The sequence below is a fragment of the Lissotriton vulgaris genome, chromosome 2_1 (assembly GCF_964263255.1).
Source record: "Lissotriton vulgaris chromosome 2_1, aLisVul1.2, whole genome shotgun sequence".
Classification (NCBI taxonomy): Eukaryota; Metazoa; Chordata; class Amphibia; order Caudata; family Salamandridae; genus Lissotriton; species Lissotriton vulgaris.
In genome coordinates this window covers 1,641,841,889-1,641,868,389 of record NC_141687.1, presented here as the reverse complement: position 1 = coordinate 1,641,868,389, position 26,501 = coordinate 1,641,841,889, and the positions used below count along the sequence as shown (strand labels likewise).

The 26,501-nt window shown below is 44.6% G+C and overlaps 1 protein-coding gene across 1 annotated transcript in view; it reads right to left on the bottom strand.

Moving 5' to 3' along the window:
- The window catches only part of LOC147732986 (transmembrane protein 200A-like), a 73,593-nt gene extending 56,571 nt beyond the window's left edge, over positions 1–17,022 (bottom strand). Inside the window, exon 1 of the mRNA XM_086957524.1 lies at positions 16,579–17,022. The gene's annotated coding sequence lies outside the window, so the exon portion shown is untranslated. The remainder of the gene's footprint in view (positions 1–16,578) is intronic.
- Positions 17,023–26,501: the final 9,479 nt, after the last annotated feature.

Genomic DNA, 26,501 nt, shown 5'->3' with positions numbered 1-26,501 from the left:
AATTCTGACATACAGTCTCCCAAGATGGCCACCAGAGACAAAAGAGCCTAAATGTAGCCCAAATATCACCCAGATGTACCCCAAGTATAGCCCAATGACAGAATGTCCCAGAGTGTTCTAAAGAACAACTAGAGCGCTAACAGTCCTACTTATGACAAAAGTATGGCACACCAGAAGCCATCTTGATTGGAATGAAGTGGTAAGTCTGAAAACACTCAATTTAAAAAGGAACAACATGAGGGGGTTAATTTTGCCATAGAAAGTATGATTAGTGCTTCAGAAAGAAAAATTAGGGATCATTTTGAGTGACTTCTCAAATCCTCTTCTATTTCATTAAAAAAATTCTGACATGCAGACTGAAACATGCACTTTGAATACCAGCAGCAGACGTGCCTGGTGAGCAGTAGCTTTACTACAGTGATCTAATGTGCAACTAGAGTGCTAACATTCAGAATTTATGGCAAATGTGTGACACATCTGAATGCCTTCTTGATGGAACCAAAGTAAACAAGCATTGAAAGTGCAATAGATCTCGCCCTCGTTTAAGGTGGCTTTTTAGCTTTGCTTTTATTAGTGTTTTTTCAACTTTCATGTATGAATGAATGAATGAATTTGGAATTTTTATTGCGCGACTTAACCCGGAGGCATCAAGGCGCATCTGATGGAAACAGCTGATTGATCGGAGTCACCCGATAGGGACGAATTACAGGTAGGACTCTGCAAAAAGCCAGGTTTTTAGATTCTTACGAAAAAAGGCAAGAGACGGCTGACCCTTTAGGTCAGCTGGAAGCGTGTTCCACAGTTTAGGGGCAAGGGAGAAGAAGGCCCTCCCTCCCCACCTGGCCATGGCGGTTCAGGGAATAGACAGAAGGTTTTTGTGGGCCGATCGCAGGGCCCTGCCCGTGGTATAGAAGGACACGAGAGACCCGATGTCCTCAGCACCTAGGACGTGAAGAGCAACTTTAAAGTTAATCCTGGCCTGCACGGGCAGCCAGTGGAGGTATTTTCTAATCCCCGAGGCAGAGGTACGTCTGGGGGCATCAACTACAAACCTCGCCGCTGCGTTTTGGACAACTTGAAGGCGATGAATAAGCTCTTTGCTTATGCCAAGGTAGACGGCATTGCAGTAGTCCAGGCGAGGAGAGATGAGAGCAACTGAGACCTGTTTCCGGGCGTCAGGGGAGAGGTAGTGTACGAGTTTCCTAAGGATCCTCAGTACACCACAGCATGTAAATAACATGCATCTGTATGCATATAAGTATATGTATGCATGCATTTATGTTTGTATTTATATAGATATACAGATGATATATGTTTATATATGTATGTATATATATATATTCACTGAAAAAACCATAGGCTATAGACCATATATAGTTAGGAATTAGCATTTACAAAACCTTGAAAATTCACTGAAAAAACCATAGGTTATAGACCATATATAGTTAGGAATTAGCATTTACAAAACCTTGAAAATTCACTGAAAAAACCATAGGTTATAGACCATATATAGTTAGGAATTCGCATTTACAAAACCTTATTTTACTCAGTCAGTTTTAACTTTATTCGAATGTTTAAAAAAAACATCATAAAAGTATACAGTTAAAAAACATTACATATACATAGTACACAAGATGCAAAAACAGGGATAGCCTTGTCACATGGGGAAACCATACATTTACGGGAAAACCATACTAAGTCTGGCTCTAATAGATTTCAAAATAAAAGTGGCAGTATAAAAACATATATCCGGGCTTGAAAGTGAAAAGAGTAGCCTCAAGGCGTTATCAGTGGTATACATGGAATATTTAAGGAACATAGATTTGAGGAAACAGATGTGTTGCGCTTTATACAAAGGACAGAGTAATAAAAAGTGCATTGTGCTTTGTTTAGAAAAACCGTCACACGGACATGGGGTAACTGGGTGAGATTTCATTATCGGGAAAGCAACCAAGTTATGTACTATACCTAATCTTAGCCTTGAAAGAACAAACTGGTGGGACTGTCTGTGGATAACATTAAGGTACATAGGAATACCCCGACTATCGTCCTTCAAAGCCAAGTTAAAAATATGTGTGGAATATTCTCTAGTAGCATAACTTCGCACATCTGATTTCGCCCTAAGATAGACATTTTTTAGTTCCTGTTTGTCTAGAGAGTTCAGACAAGTAGGATCATTGCCCAAATCCATGTCAAACAGGTCTTTAACAGTCGAAACTACATATTTTAACCATGGAATACTTAAAACTTTATCCAAGGGTAAGCAGTCTTTGATGATATCTTTAGTGAATGCTGTTTCCGTCTTGGTAAAAATGGATTTCCATACCGATAATGGCCTTAGTCCGGTAAGATCGGACAGGTAATCCAGATCTAGTTCCGAGTGAGTTAAAACAGTAGATGCCGAGGAGGGGAGACAAAGCAGCCGTTTGATGAACTTGTTTTCTTCAATTTGCAGGGCCTTGGCATTGCAATGTCCCCATACCCCCGAACCATACAATGCTATCGAAGTACATCTGTGTTTGTATATAGTCAGCATATCAACAATACGGCGGCTTCCTACTTTGGAGGCAAAGCGGAAGACGCCTAAGGAAGCTTTCCCCATTCTGGCTTTGACATTTGTCTCCTCAGGGGCCCATGATCCTCTATCATTAAATGTAACTCCCAGATAGCAAAAATTGTTAACAGTTGCAATATGGTTTTCCTTAAAAGAAAAAGGTTTAAAAAGTTTCAGCTTTTTCCCACACATCATGACAAACGTTTTAGAGTTATTAATTTTGAGTTTCCTTCTCAATATAAAATCATAGAACCCGTCCATCAGTTTTTGTAGGCCTATAGGGGTCCTGGAGAGTAGGACTGTATCGTCGGCATAAAGTAATACCGGTATGGGGGAGCCTCCTACTTGGGGGGCATCAGCATGTATTTGCTTTAATTCTTGCTCCACCGAGTTAATTAAGAGCGAGAAAAGCAACGGGGCCAATACACAACCCTGTCGGATGCCAGATCTTACTCTAATCTTCCGTGTGCACTCCCCCTCAGGACCATAACGAATTTGGGCGGATAGGTTTGAATAAAGTGTGGCTAGAAAATGGATGATATCGGGGGGGGCTCCCATACCCAGCAAAGTTGTCCATAACAGGGCATGGTCGACCAAATCAAATGCGCTTGAAAGATCTGCAAAACACAAGAATAGTGATCCCGGCTTGGCCTTGGTATACTTCCCTATTAAAAGGTTCAGGTTGATACATTGTTCGATCGTACCAAGGCCCTTTCTAAAGCCATATTGGGACGGGGCAAGAATATTGTTATCTAAGGCCCAATCTTCCAAGCGTGCTAGCAGGACCCTAATCAAGATTTTTAGTGAGGAATCCAGAAGGGAGATAGGGCGGTAGTTCTTAGCCTCTCCTCTATCCCCCTTCTTGTAGATTGGAATAATAATGGATTCGCCCCAGGTAGAAGGGGTCCTGTTATCCAAAGCAGCATTAAAGGCTATGGTCAGTAATGGGCTCCAAAGGGCTGGATCAAATTTGTATAGGTCGATTGGTACCCCATCTGGGCCTGGAGCCTTTCCCCCTTTACTATTCCTTATTGCCATATCCACCTCATGGGTCGTGATTCTCGGGGTTTCAACTGGGGTAGTGCAGATCGAGTTAAAATTGGCAGTGGACTCTCCAGTAGGATCGAAAATCCCAGCCATCTTCATTAACTTGGGCAGTGAGAACAGGGAATTCCTCTTTTTGCAGGAATGGGCTATTGATGGTACTCCAGAATAGTTTGCTGTCCCGGAGGGCTGCAGCTTTGCTCAGGTCTTCCCATGCTATTTCTCTTAGTTCTTGTTTCCTGAGTTTGAGCTCATTTTTATAATTGGCCCTCAAGGATTTAACCGCTTCCCTGTCTCTCGGTGTAGTGGAAAGGGCAAGTTTGAGGGCTTTTAGTGCCCTTGTACATGCTTGATTAAACCAACCCTGTGTAGCCCGTCTAGTTTTAGCCTTCTTGGAGGTGAGTGTTTGCTTAATTATAATACCCAACTTCTCAAAGTTATTTACAGATTGTACCGGGGGGGCTTCCGTATCAAGGCAACTAAGTATCGTTTTTAGGCCAGCTTTCACCACCCTGCGATGTAAATTCTCTGCTTTTTCCCCACTCCACTTGATGCGAGTCCCATTTGGTCTACATGGGATAATGTCATCGACAACCCTACCGGAGAATACATCCCTATGGAGCTCACAATATAAGACCATGGTAAGTGCGTTGTGGTCACTCAGGTCGAGATCTAAGATCTGAGGGATCGAACAATGGGCAGCTACCCGGTTGGAGGTGATCAGGAAATCAATAATAGAGGTGGTATTTCTCCCCGTGAAGGTGGGCGCCAGATTACCCTCATTATCAGAGGCATGTTGGTGGATCGATATATAAATTTTTAACATCAGATTGTTAAGGGAAGTGCCATATGGAGAGTGTAAAAAGTGGAGTAAATTTTCCCCATTTTCCCCATCATAACCACAAGTAGTTGAATATGAGAGAGGGCAAGTTCTGATATTAAAATCTCCCCCCCAAACAATATCATAGGATACAGTTGAATTGCAAAGAATGGAATCCAGGACTGATTCGAGATCGTCTACTACAGTGGTACTGGAGGGGTCAAAGGAGTTATTGTAATGATTGATCAACAATAGATTTCTATCCCTGCCAACCGAAATTTCCAAAATTTGCGTATGGGACCCCACAATATGGCTTTTCCTTACATGTAAAGGTAGGTGTACAGACAGTAAAATCAACAAACCCCCTTTGGCCCTCCCCATTGCAGATTCCACCGCATTACAGTTGTATGAGACAAAACCGTCAAAGGCAATATCTTCCACTGACCACGTTTCCTGCAGACATTAAAATTTCAAAGTCCACAATGTGTTCCCTCCAACCCAGGGCTGAAACTTTTTGCCGCCACCCAGCAATGTTCCAGCTCATCAATGAATATCCCTTAAGCCTTGGGTCCAGTACTGTATTAGTGCGGATAGTTGAGGTAGTAGGTGTAGTACGGATCGTATCTGGGGGGGTCAGATCCGGTTCAGTGGGGGTAGCTGGGGTAGGGGTAATGAGGATGGTTTCGGAACATTGTATAATAGGGATCATAACGGGTGGGATCTGGGCCGGATTAATGGGGATGGCTTCGGTAGGGGTGGGTAAATGAGCCATTGGTGAGACATCAGGGTTAGCCAGGATATTGGTCGGCTTCAAGGAGGGAGAGACGGGGTGTAGTCAGTCTACTCCCTCTAGGCCATCTAAGCAACCAAAGCGGTTATGATCCATAAAGGGGTGGAATTGGGGTGCGTATTGAGGTTGTCTTGGTGGTCTAGTATCATACGCTCGTTGTCTGCCCCTCCGTTCCACAACGGACCAGTCCCCTCTTCTTGGTTGGTAGCGAATGTTGGTTGGTGGGAAAAAATAGGAAACAGGAAGGGTCTGGATCGTTGAGTCAAAGGATCTGTTGAAACCTGCACATATATGTGATACTGTGCGGGGGTCTCTAAAACTAACGGTTAGGCAGTCCCCATTGATGTTTTTTGCAGTCTTGCCTATCCAAGGAACCCTCCTAACCATAATAATTTCATTGTGTAAGTGGCCCGGGAGTGGTCTATTCCAGTTGAGCCATTTTATTACTTTGTTCTTCAAGGAAATAAAGGTTTCTGATTCCCCTGTTTCTAGTGGTGGTACTCCGGCTAAGATGACAGTAAATCGGTTTGCCTCCGGTGGTAGATCGGGCCGTCTAGGTCTAGGGGTATTGTGTGCCTCACTTGGTGCTCCCTGGATTCCCTCAGCCATATGGTCTGATGGGTTAGTTTGGCTTGGATGTTGACTCGCCACATTGACAGTTGTTGAATTATTGGGCTGAGGGGGGATAAGGGGTGGTATGCAGATATTAGGTGGGGGGATATTAGGTTGGTTCGGAGCCGGATTGGGGGGGGCGGGGATCACAGGGGTTATGGTGGTCGTGGGGATGTGTTGGTTCTGAAGGTTACCGAGGGTGGCTAAAATGGAGGCAGATGTTTTCTCTACATTAGATATTCTGGAGCAAAGCCTATCCAGTTTAGCCTCTAATGGAGATATGATTGATTTAAGTAAGGCCACGGCCCATTCCATAGATATTTCTCTGTTCGGAAGATGGACATCGGGGGGAGTACAGGTGGTCAGGGGTGGTGCCTCCCGCACCTTAGCAGTTTTTACAGCCCTTCCCGCTTTAACTTCTTTTTTGTTATACACTCTTTTCCGTTTCCTAACTGCGCCCTCTCTTTCCCCTTGGCTCTTAGACTCAGTAATACTCACATCAGGATGGGATAAGAGGGAAACATTATCGCTTACAGGTATACAGTTAGGGTCAGCCACAATGTCAGTTGATATAACCGGGGTAGCCAGGAGGCCGGGGTCTTCTCTAGGCGGGGATATTGTATCCGCAGTAGCAGACTGATCGCTGTTTCTAATGGGCGTTTTAGCGTTAGCAAGGGGTCCTATGGATGATCGTTTCAGAGAAATGAGTTCAGTGGATAAACGCTTTTCCAGTATGACTATCTCCTTGTCTATAATGTTGTTGGCCCTTATGAGGAATTTCTCCATACCTCCGGCGGTTGACAAGCTGCCAGTTAAGGAGGATTTAATCCTATTTTCTCTGCCGGCCATGGTCCTTAGGGATGGAGACTCACACAGGTCAGAGGGGTGGCCCGGTCCGGTCACTCCGGGTCACGAACGGCCACAAACGGTCCCGCCCTTGTCCCGGGCTTCTCCCGGCGCCCTCCCGCGCGCGGGTTTTTACCTTTGCTTTATAGGAGGGCTAATTACCCCGAGGGGGCGGTGCCGGCAGGGAGAGGAGCCCAGCTGGTAACGGGCGCGCGGGGACTCCTGGTCTGTGGAGTCCTCCGCTCTACCCTCGCAGCCCTGCCGGTTGAGTCAAGCCCCTTGTTAATTAGCAGCCGCTGTGTATCCGCGAAGCGGGACCCGCGAAGCTGGTCCGGCGAGCAGGGGCGGCACACAGCGGTCAGGAACAGCGTTTGCAATTACGGAATGCCCAGCGATGACACTCACACAAAACCATTGAAATTCCATATATAGTTAGTTGCACTAACTATATATCGCGCACCCGCAATCCACTGCTGATGACGTCACATATTACATCATTCATGACATGGTCAGTGACATCACTGATGACATCACTGATGACATCTCAAATGACATCACTGATGACATCACTGATGACAACATCCAGTGACTGTATGTTTCTGTAAAGGTAAAATATGTCTTACATATTGAAGAATGAGTGGATGTATAAGTGTCTGGATGAAGGATTTAGTAGGTGCATGACTGACTGTATGAGTGAGTGATTAAATGTGTCTCACTGAGTGCATGGGTTAGTGACTAAACTGTCTTAATTTGTGCATCATTATGTCTGTTGTTCTGTAAACTGTTGCATGTGTTGATAAGTAGCTATATGAGTAACTATATGGGTTATTGATTGGTTGCCCAAGTATTTGTATGGGAGACTGAGTGTGTGTGGGGGTGGCTGGGAGGTGTATGACTCTGTGCATAGATGTGTGAGCAGTTAATTCACTAGATGTATGGTTTCAAAAGTGCATGTGGAAACAGCTGTATGGGCGGTTGACTGTGTGCATGAGTGTATTGGTGAGTGAATGGATATCTCAGTGCTACATGTCAAAGTACATATGTAAAACACAGTACATGTGAGAGTTGACATATATAAATAACTGTGCATAAGAGCCAGTGAATGTGTGAGTGGCTGTATGGATCATTGTGAACTTGTATCAGGGATTGTATAAGAGAGTAAATATGTGTTAGTATATGTTTGAATAAGTAAAGTTTGTATAACTGTATAGTTGAGGAAATGGAGGTGTGATTGATTCTTTGCATGACTGACTAGGTGTGTGAGTAACTCCATGGATGAGTGACAGTCTGTGAGTGTCTGTTTACACTGATTGTATCTAAGGTTATATTAGAGTCTGAAGAGGTTCATCGTATTATCACATGAATGATATCATCAGTGATGTGATCAGTAATGTCAAATGAGATGTCATCAGTGATGTCATCAGTGATGTCATTTGAGATGTCATCAGTGATGTCATTTGAGATGTCATCAGTGATGTCATCAGTGATGTCACTGACCATGTCATGAATGATGTAATATGTGACGTCATCAGCAGTGGATTGCGGGTGCGCGATATATAGTTAGCGCTTCTAACTATATATGGAATTTCAATGGTTTTGTGCAAATAAAATAAGGTTTTTTAAATGCTAATCCCTAACTATATATGGTCTATAACCTATGGTTTTTTCATTGAATTTCAATGGTTTTTTAAAAGCTAATATCTGTAGCTGTACAATGTATTGTTCTTTAAATTTTGAAATATATTTTTCATGTTCTTTAGACAATTTTTTTAAAACATTTTTTTTTGTTCCGCTCTCTCTCTCTCCCTCTCCCTCTCCCTCTCCCTCTCCCTCTCTCTCTCTCTCTCCCTCTCCCTCTCTCTCCCTCTATATATATATATATATATATATATATATATATTTATATATATATATATATATATATATATATATATATATATATGTATATATATATATATATATATATATATATATATATATATATATATATATATATATCAATCAAAGCTCCAAACTGTCCCCAGTTAGAGACGCACTCAGAAGGAGACTCGCTGTTGGAGGCGTTTATTCAGGTAAAAACTGCTTGGCACACCAATCTTGAACACAGCAGGATGCCATCTGCAGCCTGAAACGTTTCAGAGCCCTTCGCTCTTTCCTCAGAGGCTCGGCATTGCTTTGTGCTACGACACACCCACTATTTAAATGCCCTCCAATGGGCTCCTCGAATGAGCAAGGCGCACAGTCTTATGGACTATGTAGTGTGTGATCTTTTGAAATCCTGAATGGATGCACTTTGAGTATCATAGTGTCCAATTAAAGATCCTGAATGGACCTCGGCGTGCTGCGCAGTCCTATATCCTTAGTCCCCTTCCCACATATGAGCTTGTCTGGATGGCAGGCTCGTGGTCCCCAGTCCTCATGGGTCGGTGCATCTCTCGCGGCGGGACTGCCGCGAAATATCAAAGCTCCAAACTGTCCCCAGTTAGATATAGGACTGCGCAGCACGCCGAGGTCCATTCAGGATCTTTAATTGGACACTATGATACTCAAAGTGCATCCATTCAGGATTTCAAAAGGACACACACTTCATAGTCCATAAGACTGTGCGCCTTGCTCATTCGAGGAGCCCATTGGAGGGCATTTAAATAGTGGGTGTGTCGTAGCACAAAGCAATGCCGAGCCTCTGAGGAAAGAGCGAAGGGCTCTGAAACGTGTCAGGCTGCAGATGGCATCCTGCTGTGTTCAAGATTGGTGTGCCAAGCAGTTTTTACCTGAATAAACGCCTCCAACAGCGAGTCTCCTTCTGAGTGCGTCTCTAACTGAGGACAGTTTGGAGCTTTGATATATATATATATATATATATATATATATATATATATATATATATATATATATATATATATACATATGTTATGCAGAAATACGCTTTATGCGTAGACTGCTGTCTGTCCCTAGAGACATGCCACCTAAATTTGCCATGAGGAACTTGGAATGCTGGAAGACCTGATCGGGCTAGCCCATTTACTACTTTGGATCAGAATTTGGGGTACGCTTGAAGCTGGCCTATCCTCCAGAATCCTTTTCCGCAACCTGTCACTCGATGGGGCTGATCAAATCCCTTGGCTCTTATACTTGAAGGATTTGCTCAATAGTTTGGGTCCTATGGACTTCTATGTAAACCCTCTCTCAATCAGGCCAGATTTCAAATTGGTGGAGAAGTGTGGCTCACCGGTTAGAGGAGGCAGACCCGGACTCAGAGGTCAGACCTGGGACCAGGGTTCAATCCCCGACGCGGCAGGGTCTTGAGCTCAAAATGTCCACGGACTCGATAATTCTTGCCTCAGTGCCTACTCGAATCATGGGTTCACACTCTGTAACTCTGGGCAATAGCTTGCTTAATCTCCACTATGGCCCCACCGCGATGGGATGCCTGGCTTTCACCTTGGGGATGCCCAGTAGGGGTTATCTCACAGGGAAAAGCCAGGACGGGTTCCCAAAGCAAGCGCCTTGAGACCTTACGGTGAAAGGCGCTATATAAGAACGTATGATTTACGATTTACATCAAAGAATGATACATGGAACTCTGTATGAATATGCGCCCAGAACTGGCCCAAGGAAAAGAAACAATTGTTAACTACGTCCCAAGTACCAACAACATTCGGTATAGAGCCATAGAGTGGATTATGAATCCTTTGCATCGCCATTGACTCACCATTTTTAGAATACGCACATTGCGCTTTAAACTCGCCTTTTCCGCGCCTGTGGTCTGGAAACAGGACTTACTACCCTGTGGGTGTGACAACATTTCGACGAAATGCACTAGCCACATTACTTAATTTTGCACTTTGTACTCCGGTATGAGACATTCCTTCTAAGCCCCGTTATTGTGCAAGTCAAATCTAAGACACTATAAGATTGGACTGGATGTACGTTGTTAGAACGCATGCTTTTACCACGCATGCTGTTACAACGCAAGCTTTACAACGCAAGCCATTACAACGCATTGCTTTGGGGGGTGCTGGATAGTGAATAGTTTAATTTACTATTCCAACTCCAGTCCCCGTGGATAGTAGGGAAGGTGTTGGATAGTAAATTAAACTATTACTTATCCTAGAGCGCCCCCCAGTGCAATGCGTTGTAATGGTTTTCGTTGTAAAACCTGCATTGTAAAAGCACTGCGTGGTAAAAGTTGAGTGGTAAAGGATGTTTCCCGATTGGACTAATATTCCTGCAGAGGTTAGGGTCCCTAGATTTATGATATGCGATGTTACATTTTATTAGATCATATTTTTATATTAGGGGAAAGTATGAGACTTCTGGATGATTATAAATATTTTATATGCATAATACACTACATGAATTAAAAATATTTTTATAATCCCATAGCATGAAACTGTAAAATAGCAGATGGATGTCTGTATTTACCACACAAGTTATCCTCATCTGAACTGGATAGCAAACCCAGAGCAGAGATTTTATCTCACTAGATTTAGACTAAATATAGTTCATTTCCTTGTGGCTTCCCAGTAGTGGGCTCCTGGGCTCCCTTCCACGCTGCCCCTGTGACTGTGTTATTGTTCAATCAACTGTACATTTAATGTGTTTTTGCACTTTATATGACTCTCTTACGTTGCGCATTTTACGCCCTGCCCTACTACATAAGCACTTCAATTCTTACAAAGAGGGCTTGATCTAGCTGCAAAGTTTAGCATCACATGATGATTGCAATGCTCTTCTCAGTTATTTCACTGCTACTATCAAATTGAGAAGACTCTATGCATTTTAATGATTATCTGTTTTTTGATGCTTTTAAAGTGTTATTTAAATTTAATGAAGATTTAAATATTTTATCCTGTGCTTTTATGTTCCTACAACCACTGAATAAAGAGGAGTTTGAATTTAACCACACAAGTTGTTTGTTGTTCACTGATTGTGTGCTACACATCTCGTTTTGATATCTGCTTTGGCATCATGTGTTATCAAAAGAAGTTGTTTTTGTGCTATATTGTTCTTTGTGTGTGTACCGTGTGTTTTAAAAATGTATTCAGACACGTATGAGACGACTTTTTTTTGTATTTTGCCACTTTTTTGATTGTTGTGCTTTTTTGGCTCTGGCCGAATAAAGACATGTTTGACTTGACTTGACCTCAGTGCCTCAAACAGACCACAGACTATGAAATCCACTACATTATCTTACACCGATCAAAGTAACTGAAGTCTACTGCAATAAATCAAACTGACCACAAAACCTGAAGCTGAAAGCACCAGAAACTTACATCAATACAGGAAACCAAGGACTGGGCCTTAAGCTGAGAAAAATATACCTGAAACCAATAACATTACCTGAAACCGACCACAAGACCTGAAACCCACCAGAGGACCTGAAACCCACCACTGTATCTGAAACTGAACACAGTAACCGAAAGGGACTTCAGCATCTGTAACCAACCACAACACCTCCTAACCAATACCTAAAATAGTCCACAGACTGTAAATGTAAACCCACTACACGACTACAATACCTGCAGCTGATCAAAATGACGGAAGAAGACCACAATACATCAAACTGACCACAACACCTGAGACGAACATCCATACATGAAACCAGGGAATATGCCTGAAACTGATAAAAGTATACCTGAAATCAGCAGTATTACCTGAAACGAACCACAGGACATGAAAGAATACCTGCCACCCATCAAGATACAGAAAATTGACCTCAAACCTGTCAGTCACTGAAACCGACTTGAATATCTGCCCCCCAGGTACAATACCTGAAACACACCTGACTGCATCAAACTAACTACACAACATAAAACGGACCACAGTTCTTCAAATCAGCCACAATACCTGAAACTGATCACAATATGTAAAACTAACTGCAATGCCTGAACCCGACTACAATATCTGAAACGGACTACAATACATAAAAGCTGACAATGGGACCTGAAAATTACCATACTGTCTATACCTGATCATAATATCCAGAACCGAGAGAAATACATGAAACTCAATACAATGGCTGAAACTGGCCATACACCTTAGGCAACTACATGAAACTGACCACAACACCGGAACCAGCTATGCATGAGAAACCAACTCCCCTATAAGGAATTGATTTTTTTTAATGTAATGTTATGTTACAATAGACTAGATAGAATACCTCGAGCAATCACAATACCAGTAACCAATCACAATGTCTTACTGCACCTGAAACCGACTATAATACTTGACCACGCACACTAAAACTGAACACACTGCCTGAAACTAACCAGGTTACTGGGGGTGCCCATGAAACTGGAACTTAGCATAGTTGCCGGATCTGCCCACACTTACTGAAAAGGTCCACAATATGTGAAATTAACCACACTGCTCAAAAGTGGCCACAACTGACCGCACTAGCTGAAAATGCCTACAGCGCCTCAGACTTGCCACAAAACCTAAAGAGATATTAATACTGAAACTTGACCATGCGCTTGTAAATATGCCCAAAGCTTAACTTGACCACTTCTCCAGGAAATGACATCAGCTCGACCTGCCCAACCCCATGTCACTCAAGCTTCAGATGGTTCAATGAAGTAATATTGTACATATATTTTTTTAATTTGGAGGGGGCTTCGGGAAAAGCCAAAGTGGCTCTCACGTGAATGCACTGACTGTGAATCTTCCTGTACTAATGGACACAAGCACAATGCACACAGCTGCAGAAAATCATTGAGTGCTATCTGTCTTTTTCTAGTGTCCATTTAAAGTGGCGGCGGCTTTAGATTATGACATTATTGTATTCCCAGCAGCAGCGCCAGTCAATAACTAACGTTATTTGGCCTTCATGAGCGGCGTGAAGGCCCGTAATGTTGTTAGCACATGAATGTTCTGCCTGCTGCCTCCTATAATATCCCGGTCGGCACTTCCGGAAACCAAGAAGCTACGGCCACATGCATCAATGTTCCCGTTTGTGAATTCTTAATTGCGAAAATTTAGGAATCGCAACTAAGAATTCGCAAACGGCTATGCATTAAAAAATCGCAATTTTTCTGCGATTCCTTAATTTTCCTTAATTGCGATTCACAATTTGCGAATCGCAATTAAGGAATCCCTTTCCATTGATTCCAATGGGCCTGGAGGCCCATAGGAATGAACGTGAAGGCATTCTCATTTTGCGATTCGCAATTAAGGAATCGCAAAATGACAATGCAATTTCAAGGGTGCGGGGGGGGTCCAAAGAACCCCCCCCCCCTGCACCCCTGAAATGTACCTTAAGGTGCTTTTTTCACACACACATGCCCAAAGGGCATGTGTGTGTTTAAAATGAAACTTTCAAAAATGCACTTTTGTGCATTTTTGAAAGTTTTCGAAAATTGAAGGTTAACTTCATGGTAATTTACCACTTCCAATTTGCGATTTCGCAATTTAAGAAAAAATCATGCATTGCATTTAAGAAATCGCAAAATTGCGATTTCTTAAATGCTATCGCAATTTAAGAAATCGCAAATAAATTGCGATTTCTTAAATTGCGAAAAAAGCCAAAACCTTAATGCATCCCAAAAAGGGATTTGCATTCGCAAACGGCCGATTTTTGCGATTCGCACCGTTTGCGAACGCAAAAACCCTTGATGCATGTGGGCCTTAGAGCCTTTGCATTTCAAGGAATCTGATTGGCTGTCCTGCTCCCACTATCCCAATGGCTTTAATGATCAGAACTTCTGCTTGGATTCATTAAAGCTAAAAGGGCATGAGTGTCAAATAAAAGTAGAAAGGGGTAGTTGTTGCCAGTGCTAGTTGTTGCCAGTGCTCGTTGTTGCTGGTACTTCTCTACCCCTGGTCTCAGAAACCATGAGGGCAGCGTCAGGAAGAAAAAGTAAACAAACTTCTAAGAATTCTGATGAAGTCCTCTAAACTCCACCCATTGCCCTCTCTAGCCTTTCAGTTTAGGAGGAGTCAGTAGTTGTCGAGGGGTCAGGCTGGGCAAACGTGTGATGTGACAAGGGTCAAAGTGGGCTTAAAGTCACTTGCGCTAATTTGCTAGAGTACATTTGCATACCCAGGGCTTCTTTCTGTTTCCTGATTTTGGAATGAAATTCCCTGCTGAAGGGCTACTCTGGGGTTGTACGGTGCCCAGATGACCACAGGTTTTGTTGTTACCATTGTAATGGGTGTTAATTCATTGTTTCCTTGGCATGGTGTCATTACTGGCCACACCAGAACGTCCACTACTATAAAAACACGTCAAGCACCCAACACCGACCAGCAACTAGGGCGAAAGTGGTCTTTGATTGTTGAGCATCTTTGAGAGATGTTTTTACTTGGCTGACGAACTCTAATTTTGAGTGACCCGCCCTGTTGATTGTGAAGATATTTTAAACACACTAAACTTAGAACTGCACAATGGTTTTCTACTGGCACTGCACTGAACTCCTTTACTTCTTGAAGTCCTGCGCGTTTGCAAGGACACAGCTGCACCAAGCTCCGAAGCACTGGGAAAAGACCTGTTGCCACTCTACAAAATCTCTACAACAGCAGCACGTCAGTATACATAGTCTGCTGCCTCCACCGCACTTAAACCAGACCAGGCCCCCGGGGAGCCACACGCGGTGCACAGACCCAGACAGGGTGGAAAAATCGCCCCGGGTGCAAGGTGCAAGCTGCAGCGCCACACAAAAGCTGTATTGTTCAGGCTCGGCTGGACCGACGGAAGTGTTGTTTATGTCAAAAGCCAGTCATTCCTACACCCCCCCGCTTAACGACTGTCTATTGTACATTCAGTACTGTACATGCACACTGAGCTTTGTCCATGTAGCGCTGTGTAGGCACTCAGCCTATAGATGCAGCGCTGTACTTTCACTTTGAGTTCGATCATAGCGCTGTACATGCACTCTGAGTTATATCATAGCGATGTAAGGCACTCTGAGCCTCTCGACGTAGCGCTGTACGTGCACTCTCTGAGCTCCATCGATGTAGCGCTGTACATGCACTCCCTGAGCTCTATCGATGTAGTGCTGTACATGCACTCTCTGAGCTCTATCGGTGTAGCGCTGTACATGCACTCCCTGAGCCTATCGATGTAGCGCTGTACATGCACTCTCTTAGCTCTATCGATGTAGCGCTGTACATGCACTCTCTGAGCTCTATCGATGTAGTGCTGTACATGCACTCTCTGAGCTCTATCGGTGTAGCGCTGTACATGCACTCCCTGAGCCTATCGATGTAGCGCTGTACATGCACTCTCTTAGCTCTATCGATGTAGTGCTGTACATGCACTCTGAGCTCTATCGATGTAGCGCTGTATATGCACTCTGAACTTTATCTGTATAGCGCTGTACATGCCCTCCGAGTTATATCATAGTGCTGTAAAGCACTCTGAGCCTATCGATGTAGCACTGTACATGCACTCTCTGAGCTCTATCGGTGTAGCGCTGTACATGCACTCTCTGAGCCTATCGATGTAGCACTGTACATGCACTCTCTGAGCTCTATCGGTGTAGCGCTGTACATGCACTCTCTGAGCTCTATCGGTGTAGCGCTGTACATGCACTCTCTGAGCTCTATCGGTGTAGCGCTGTACATGCACTCTCTGAGCTCTATCGATGTAGCGCTGCACAAGCACTCTGAGCTTTATCTGTATAGCGCTATGCATGCATGCCCTCTGAGCTCTATCATTATATCACTGTACACGAGCTCCCCGCTGCGTTACTAATGTGTTGCACGAGTTTTAGATGCATGCGCTTTGTGCTGTATTAATATTACTTATTATAATACATTTTTGCAAATGTACTTGTAGCTGCGCGTGCTGTGAGTGTGAATAAAGTGCAGCTCATGCTGTATTGACACATGTACACACATCCACACCGAGATACACTTGAAATGTGACGCGCATGCCCCTTCGTTGCATTCACATGTTGCGGTGCAGTTTACCCTGTTTCCAGACGCCGCTCGCACCCATCCATACCCGGGCGCCCGGCGTCCTCTCCCGGTCCCTTCTCCGGGTCTCGCTGCTGCTTCCCGCGGGTCTTCGGCTGCAGCGCGCCCGGATCTCCCCTCTGCGGGTCCCGGTCCTCCGTAGCTCTCCAGAGCGACCCCTGGCGGAGAGTGAAGTCCGTGGCCGCTGCCCCCGGCTTCGCTGAGCAGCCCTGCACTCCTGGCTGCTGCTCGTTCGGGGAGTCCTTGGGGCTGCTCCGATCCCCTCTCGTTGGCTCGGAGTTCTCTGCCGCGCTCCGGGCTCCTCTTCGTGGCTGCAGCCCTCTGGTCTCTGCCCCTGACCTCGGCCTCTGCTCGCACACTCTCCGATCCCTCTCTCAGACCCCGGAGGTCGCCGCTCCTCCTCCTTCTCCCGGCCCGCACTTCCCTCCTCCACAACTTATCCTCCTCACCCCCTCCCCTGTTTTGGACGTCCCTTCCCAGGACCCCCCTCCCCTGCACCTCCTCCTTCTCTTGGTCTCACCACCCCCTGCTTGTTCCTTTTCATCCTCTCTCTTAGAATCTTTCCCCTCTCTCCTCTCATCCTTTCTCTCCCCCTCCTCTGCCCCAGTCCTTGTTCTAATCTTCCTCCGTGTCCTCTTTCTCGCTCTATCCTCTCACGTCCTCCCTCTTCTCACACTGTCTCCCTCTGCTAACTTTCATTGTTCTAGTTTCTCCCTTTTCTTCGGTTGTCCCTTCTCCCCTTCTGCCTGCTTCTTTTTAACCCCTGTATTTGTCCTCGTCTGCCTCTCCTTCGTCTCCTCTTCCTGGAGTGCCTTTACCCGGACTGTTTTCATCTAGGGTGACCAACCGTCCGTAAATTTCACGGACAGTCCGTAATTTCGGCCGTCTGTCCGTTGTCCGTGAAGGATCTTTTAACGGACGCCATTTGTCCGTAATTTTAACCGGCCACCGGTCGCAGCTCCCTGAAGCCGGCGCAGCTTCCACCCACCTCCCTTCTTGACTCCGATGCTGAGGTCAGGTGTCACAGACTCCGAGACAGCACAAAAGCTCACATACCCAGCAGCATTGGAAAGGCACAGCGGGGTGGCAACCCTCACACCTCCAGCCCTTGATGAGCTGTTAAGAGGTGCTTGAAGGTGACTGCGCCCCCCCCCCAAGCTTCAGGAGCATCTATTCAGATGCAAACAGCCCTGAATACGCCATGTCTCCACAATTTAGAGGGGCTTCACACATTCCATTTCTGCCCAGGGCTACTGTGACACCAGAGATAGGTCAGAAATGCGAAGGTCTGGAAGCTGGGAACACTGCTTTCTGGGCCTGAGAGCATTCCTGCAGGAATGGGTGCTCCCTGCTGCCTCGTCACTATAGGGAAAACAAAAGTCATGGTAGAAACCAAAAGCCTCGCATTTCATGATTTAAATGAAATCATGAAATGCGCGGTATTTCGTTTCTACCATGACTCCCTCCATATACAACAGAAACACACACACACATCTCTGTGGAGGGCTTTAAGTAGGATGAAAAAAACTGGGTGTGGTGGGGGTTCTTGTTGGGGGGGGGGGCAATGTATAATGAGCGTGGCGTAACACTTTTAAGTTAGAAGAAATCTGTACTTAGCATAGTATGCTGCCCCACTGCTCTGAAGAGATTAGGAACAGCTGCAGGTCATTAGTTGCAGGTAAGGGAGCGCATTGCTAAGCACCCAACTTTGAAATAATCCATGTGAGCGGGTTACCCCGGAACACTGGCTGGGAGCACGTGGGGAGGGAAATATTCACCCTGCTTGTTTGTCACAATAGTACTTCCGTAAAAGGCTGCTTCACACTCGAGTCGAGACTCTGAATCACACTTCATTCATTGGCCAGTCAAGGGTGCTTATGTAAAAAACGATAATGTCTTTAATGATAAAAGACTGACAGATAGCTTTATTGCTGCCCTGCTGTTATATTTATATGGGGTCTGTATGAATGCGGAGCATGTGTTTGTTTCAAGAAGACAATGGTGTAATGCAAGTTGTCCCTACCCGCCAAGCCCCAAGATTGTGAAGAGAGTCACCTGAGCATCCCATATCTGACAGATATTTACTGGCTTTCGGCTGAATAAGGGCCCCTCTGATTGATTAGGGGGCACCTGTGGGCCTAAAGAACACCTTTACCCCTGAAAGAAGACCGTAGGTTAATAGACTCGTTTTGGTTTTATACGTGATGTGTTTTGCGAAATCACATGTGTCTCGCTGTCACTGATAGCTTTAGAAACTCTCCAAGACAACCAATCTCTCCAAAACCTGTGTACAGATTGACTCAACATCCGGTGAATTCACCCTTGGGGCCTTTCATTTCTACCATGCGCCCATGCAACATACACACACAGCATGTGTTTCTGTTGTATATGGAGGCATGGCAGACACCAAAGGCAGCGCATTTCATGATTTAAATGAAATCATGAAATGTGCAGCCTTTAGATTCTACCATTGCTCCCTCCATATACAAAAGAAACACGCACACACTTCTATGTGTGCAGAGCTATAAGTGGAATGAAAAAACTGGGGGGGTCTCTAGTAGGGGTGGCCAATGTAATTATGAGCATTGCTTAACACTGTTAAGCTAAAAATCTGTACTTCGCATAGTGTGCTGCCCCACTAGTATTGTGCTTCATGTGTCATTGCCTCTCCAGATAAATATTACGAGACACACTTATAGGGCCTGTTTCCGTTGGTTGGGTGTGCTTGGCTTGGGGGTCATTTTGCAAGCAGACCATTTAGAGGATTGGGCTAATTTTTGATCTGTTTCTAATGTTTTCTTCATATTTCTGCTTTAACATGCTATATTTGGATCCCCGTTTTCCTCCAGTTTGCAGTAAAAATGTGGTGTAAAAGCCACCATTTGAATCGATTTTTAAAAAAAAATTCTTGCGCACCCTCCTTTTGTGTTTCAGGTTTGCTCGCTTCGCTCGCTTGCTCGTTATATTAGGGTACAACATTTTTCGCCTCACCACTTTCAAAATCCACAAGCCGCCCCTGGCCCTACCCCACCCTGGAAGAGACCAAGATGATACTAGAATATTGCATGCCCACCCCTGTGCCCACCCTGGTGGATCCTGTTCCCCCTCCTGTGATGGCGCCTGTCGTCCCCCCCGCCCCCAGTGATGGCTCCTGTCGTCCCGTCCCCCGGCCTGTGATGGCTCCTGTCTCTGCCCTGGGTGGCTTCTGTCCCAGTCCTGGAATGGCTCCTGCAGCAAGGGTGAAGTTTTTGATGGGCCTCTTCTCAAAAAGGTCAGCTCAAAATTAATATGAAAAGGTGGGCGAGTGAGCAAGTGAAAGGATGGCTGGATGCATTAGTGAAAGGGTGAATGGATGAATGAAAGATTGAATACATGGATAATGAGAGGATGGATAGATGAGTGAGTGGAAGGATGGAAGAGAGAAAAGGTAAATAGCTGGATGTATGGGTGGAAGGGTAGCTGGATGGGTAAAAGGGTGGATGGATGAGTGAAAGGATGGATGAGTGAAAAGGTGGATGATTGAGTGAGTGGGTGGATGCATGAGTGAAATGATGGATGGATTGATGAACTGATAAGTGCAAGGGTGAATGGATGGACAGATGAGCAAAAGGGTGGATGTAAGGATGGATGAGTGAGAGTGAAAAGGAAGTTAGATGGCCAAAAGGATGAATAGATGAGTGAAGGAGTGAAAGGATAAATGGATGAGAGAAAGGATGGATGAGTGATAGGGTCAATGGATGGATTCATGAGTGGATGAGTGGATGAGTAGATGGGTGGATGGAAGGAAGGATTGCTAAGTGAAAGGGTCGATGGAGAGAGAAAGGGAGGATGGATGACTGAAAGGGTGGAAGGATGAGTGACTGGGTGGATGGATAGTAAGTGAAAGGATGGCTGGATGGGTGAAAGGGTAAATGGCTGGATGGATGAGTGAATGAATGGATGGATGGGTAGAAGAGTGGATGGATGAGTGTACAGATGGATAGGTTGAAAGGGTGGATGGATGGATAATGGATGGATGAGTGAAAGGATGAATGAAGGGATGGATGAGTGAAATGATAGATGGAAGGATACATGATGGATAGGTTTGCAAATGGTTTAATATGTTTGGATATGGCTGGGCTTACTTATATACTATTGCGCGACCTCTGATGTGTCTGTAAAACGTATCCAATTGTCCTGAAGTTTTGTCCTGAATTTTGACCTCCTGTCCTGAATTTGTGTCCTGAATTTTGACCCTTTGTCCTGAATTTTTACACTCACCGTCCTGAATTTGCACCAATGCCAGTTGGTCACCCTATTTTCATCCCTCCTCGCTTCTGACTTTTCTCTACGGTTTCTCCTCCACGTGTCTTTCTTTCCGTCTTCTCTTCCGCTGTCTCCCCTCGTCCCCTCTGCTTCTCTGCTCTCCTTGTCACGTTCTCCTATTCTGCCCCCTTCTCTTTTTTTTCTCCATGGGCCCCTACATCTTCTCCCATCTCTCCCCCTCCTTCTCTCCCCTCGGCGACCTTTCTTCCTGTTTGCGGCACCCCCTCCTCTCATCCGTGTTCCTTCGGTTCTCTTCCTCCTCTCGCCATCTTTCTCCCTCCTCCCGGTTCTCCCCTCTGTTCAGCCTCCCACCCGTATCTTCGCTCTTCATTAGTTTTATCGCTTGTTTCTGACCTCATATTCCTCTCTTTCTTGTCCCTCACCCTCTCCCATTGTCCCCTGCCTAGTCACTCACTCCGGCTATCGCCTTTCACCTCTCTTGTTTCTGTTTGGCTTCTTTGCCCTGCCTTTCTTTACTATTTGTTTCTCCTTCTCTTCCTCTCGTGTGCCCCCTGTCTGCTCTGTTTCTCTCTTGTCTGCGCAGTCTTGTCTCGTTCTTTCTTCTCTCTGCTGTATCTCTTCCCCTTGCCCCGCGGCTTCTCTCTTTGCTTTTATAGGCCAGGTCACATTCCCTTTCTTTTACCATTTCAGTCTCCCCCCCCCTCTCAACTCACCTCCCCCTCGTTTCCTAGCTTTTGCCACTGCCTGTCTTCTCAACCTGTCTCGCTTCCCACTCATTCATTCTCTTTCCTCACAATCTCTCCTGCAGCTCTTCCTTCCTCCACCCTGTCTCTTCCTCCTTCTCTGTTTTGCTTTCCTTCCTCGCCCCACCTGTTTCTACTTCTCTCCACTCTTTCTCCATCCCATCTCTTTCTGGTGTCTCCTCCCATCTTATCTTTTTACTCTGACTCCTGTCTCACCTCCTCTCGGTGCTTTGTATTTCTTCTTTCCGGCACCCTCTTCACTTCTCTCTATTGTGCATCTACCTCTATTGTGCACCTCCCTGCTGTTTGTTCCAGAATTTTCTCAGTTCCTCTGCATTTTATGCCTCTCATCCCCATCTCCCTTCCGATGTTCGATCTTTTCTGCCCTCTTTCTTTTCCTCCCACCTCTTAACTTTACATTCTCTTGTCATCGTCTGTCTCTTTTCTCCTTGTTTTCCCTCTTTCCTCTGTTCTGCCTCATTTCACTCTCTTCTCTCGTCATCTGTGTCCTTGTTTCCTCTTTCTGTCTCTTTTCTCTCGGTTCCCCATTTATTTTCCCTGTTCTCTTTTCTTCCATCTCTTCCCTTCCACTTGCATTCCATTCTCTGTGCATGTGTTCTGTCTAGTCTAGTTGTTAGTGCACACACAACATGCAAATCACTGATCTTTACTCATACATAACCGCCTTATCTGTGAGAAGAGCGAGAGACATACTCAAAGTGTGTGGTTTTATCACGACATAGTCATTTGATCACACACAAGCCTTCAAGGGACGAAATGGCAGTTACATAGAAGTGAGACACGAGGAGAAATCAAACACGGAAGGTAACACATACATTGTACAGCAAGTGAGTATTGGAAATATATGCATCAAATACATTTTAGCCATGATTCCTCAGTCCAGTGATAAACAGCTTTCACATGCATCGGAGCCAGCACTTTATTTCTGTTTGCATCCTTCACAGTGGCAGGCCCCTGGTGCCAACAAGTCATGTCCCCCACTAGGGCTCTGGGGCTAACAATGTAGCCAGCATCCATGTATAGCAGCAATCACCTCTGCCTAAGTGAGTGATGGAAAATGCACACTGTTTGACACAGATCACACAACACCAGAGAACAGCATAATGCACTAGCCTTGTCGGGGTATGTGTGGCCCAACCCTCCTCTAGACTTAGTCCAGCATCCATATATTCAACTCCAGGCAACCCAGGATAGGGCTGAAAGGTCCAGGACCACCAGCACGTCAGTCCGGGCCCATCATGATCATTACCCCATCTAGGGGACAAAACTAGTCGATGAGTCCAAATTCTTTTCTGGTAGGCCTCTTCTTTTCTGCTCCAGTTTCCACCACTTTTCCTCCAGGTGCGGGGGCTGGGGGGCGGGGGGGGGGGGGTTTGGGTTGTCTCTTCCAGTGCGGCCACAGGTCCAGTTCCTCCAGAGTTGCTCCCTACAGGGTGGTCAAGAAAAAAGAGACCACACCCCTGGCTCACTGTGTTTTGAAGCCCCTCTGCCTCAGTGCATTTGGATGACGTCACCGCAACACTGGTACACACCTGCCAATGACCACCATCCAGCTCTTTCTTGGCCATGAAGCAACTAATTCCGACTATGTGCAGGGTACGCCAGTCCATTCTTTGCTTTCTCTTTTCCATGTTCTGTTTCTTTTCCCTCTTGTTCCACAATTTTCCTCTTCTTTTTTCTCTTTATCTCTTTCTTTCTTTCCATTCTCATGACGCATTTAGTCCATAAATCTCCCTTCTCTGCTCTTTTCCCCTCTTTTATTGTTCATTTTCTCTATTTATTTCTATTTTCCCTGGTTCTGTGTTTTCTTTACTGTCTCTCCCCACTTCTCTTTTCTCTGGCCCACCTCTCTCTCTTCTCTGATTCCACTTCTTTGTACACTCATTCTGTCGCATTTCTGCTCCTGTCTTGTCTTTCTTTCTGGGGCTGAAGAGTGTATTCTGCACTCAATAAATTATGTAATTTAAGGGTATCCCCTTTCTGCCCAGTTCTCCCTAAAGCAATGCCCTTAATACTTTATGAATAATAAAAACACACCAAAGTAAATTCTCCAAACATATACAATCGAAACCACTTCAACAAGTTGCTTAGTTTCAACGCTTGGGCTGTTGGCGCACTCCACTGGGCAGGTTAGGTTATGCCAGGCGTATTACACTGGCAGAGGATACTTGTCTATTCTTGTTTCAATCAAGCTTGACCTCTCAAACTCTAGCTCATCTCCTACTCGACCCTACTTCAAACCATTGCCCTGACCATGACTTTAATATGAACCTTATTTCCACCCTACAACCAGCAGTAGCCATAATCCAACCCTTTTCTTAACATGACCCAACCCTCCATGCAGACACTAACCTCGACTACCCCCTAACCTTGACCAAACTCTAACCACAACCTTAACACAAATAAACCGCAATTCAAATTCTGACCACAATCCCAGACTTAATCCCAACTTCAATTTTACCACTGTTGCTCAATCCCAAAATTAACCCTCACCCCAATTCTAACCTTAATATAAACTCTATCTCCACATCTCCACACTCAATGGTTAACTAAATAGGACTCACTCAAAACAACCTACATTTAATCTAAACCCAAATCAACCCTCAATCTAAACACTAACCCCCACATCAAATGCAAAAATAATATTTATCGAAACTCTAACCACAACCTCAACTCTAACCCAAACAACAACCAATATCTGACCACAATCATACATGTAATGTAACCACAAATATAATTGCAATCCTTAAACTCAACTTTAACCATAGTTCAGACCTAATTTAAAACCACAACCACAAACCCAACCTCAACCATAAATCTAACCCTAACAAGAACTCTACATCTTTTGCTCTTCACTACAAACCCAAATACAATCTTAACCTGTAACCACAAACCTAATCATAACATGATCCAGACAGCAACCAAAACTCTAAAACTAACCTCAACTATAACTTTAAGCAACCACTAACCGCACAACCTTAGACTCAAAATCTAAATACATGCCAATGCCTAACCCACTTCAAACATCAACACAAACTCTAACTGCAGCCCTAATTATAAACCTGATCCTAGCCATAACTATAAGCTCCAAACTGAACTGTAACTTCACAACAGATAAAGTAAGCCAGACTCTAACACCAAGCAAAATCACACTTAAAGCAAACATTAATCTCAATGATACCTTTAACCCCAAATAAACAATCTCAACCATAATCCAACCACAAGCAAAGCTCTTCACCCCCATATGTCCACACTCAGCCCCAATCCTACCCCAACATCAATCTAACCAGAGCATGAACTCACCCCTTACCCAAATGCAAGCACAACCCGTACTCTATTAAAGCATGAATATAACTCCGACTATTTCTACCTCCCAAAAAACTCTAATAATAATCCCAATGCCATTCATAACTATATTGCAAACTATAGCCTTAAATCAGAAACATCTGCCAGCCACAACCCCATCATCACTTGCTTAGTTCCAGCTCTAGGCACAACCCAAACACTAATCTAAATCAAAATCCAAACATGAATCTTACTTCGAACCTCAGACCTAACATACCTCCAACCCTAATCTAGTCTGAAAACAAAAACATAATTCTGACTAACCCTGGGCTTAGTTTGCGTAGTAGCTCTACGCGTAGCTAGGAGAAGTGCCCTTCGCACTACGCGAGCTACACAAACTGCGTAGTGCACTGTGCAAAATGATGTTCGCACTGATTGCACAGTGCCGGAAGCTTGTCCGCACTGTGCAATCAGTGCAAACCGCATCTTGCACAGTGCAAACTGTCGTTTTCTGCCGCTCGAGTAGATTTGTACTCGAGTGGCAGTTTTCTCAACGCGGACTGGTAGTTTCTCATCGCGAGCATATGCAACCACTCGCAATGAGAAACCTGACCTCCCCGCGTTGAGAATCTCGTCGGGAGGTTTATTTTCCAAGCTCGTGATCGACAACTTGATGTTGCTGATCGCGAACAAGGAAAAAGTCTCTCCGGGATGTTATTTTGCTCGCTCGCAGTCTCCTACTTGAAGTTCAGGACTGCGAGCAAACAAAAAATGCCCGCTACGCGACGGTTTTTTGCACTGTGCTACGTGCAATTTTCGTAGAGCGTAGTTGCGCAAACTACGCGAGCGTAACGTAGTCTTATGCCCAGGCCAAATTTTTACCATGTACTTAACCTCATTTACAACATCCAACTTCCAAGTCTGAACACCGCATAAGCAACATGATGTCTTAATTGGAAACCGTTGTTGTAGGTTTGGCTTTGTAGCACCAGCCGCAGGTGTCTGAGCAAATTTGGATAATGTCATTTACAGCTTTACAAATTAAGCACTGCTTATCGCTGATATCTGGTGAGATATCAAGTCAAGAGAGTGAATCTTGGCAAGGTCAACTTAACCTTCCACCCTTTGGAGGTCAGGGAAGTAATTGCTATTATAATTGGTAAAAAGCAACACCAGTGTTTTTAGAGCATAGCAAAGGAATGGTGTATCCTGAGTAATATTTACAAAGATATTGTCCTATTAACTGTAGATTTTCTTATTAGTAACTCCAATGTGGAGTTTACTTTTAGAAGATATTTAGAATAATCATTCCAGACGATCTTGTGACAACAGTATTCTGGTACAACACAATATACAAACAAGTTATTATCTCTATCCCATCCCAAATTTAACCAAACCTTTATCTCATCCTTTAACCGATATCAATAAAATAAATTATCATAATTATAACCTCAGCGTAAGTCTAACTCACCATAAATATAACCATAGCATAACTCTACCTCCAAACATAATTCTACCTTCCGCCAGAACGACAACACTGTGCAAGTCAAATCATAATCCGAAATCTCATCTTCAACGGTGACCCAACCATAACCCAGTCCC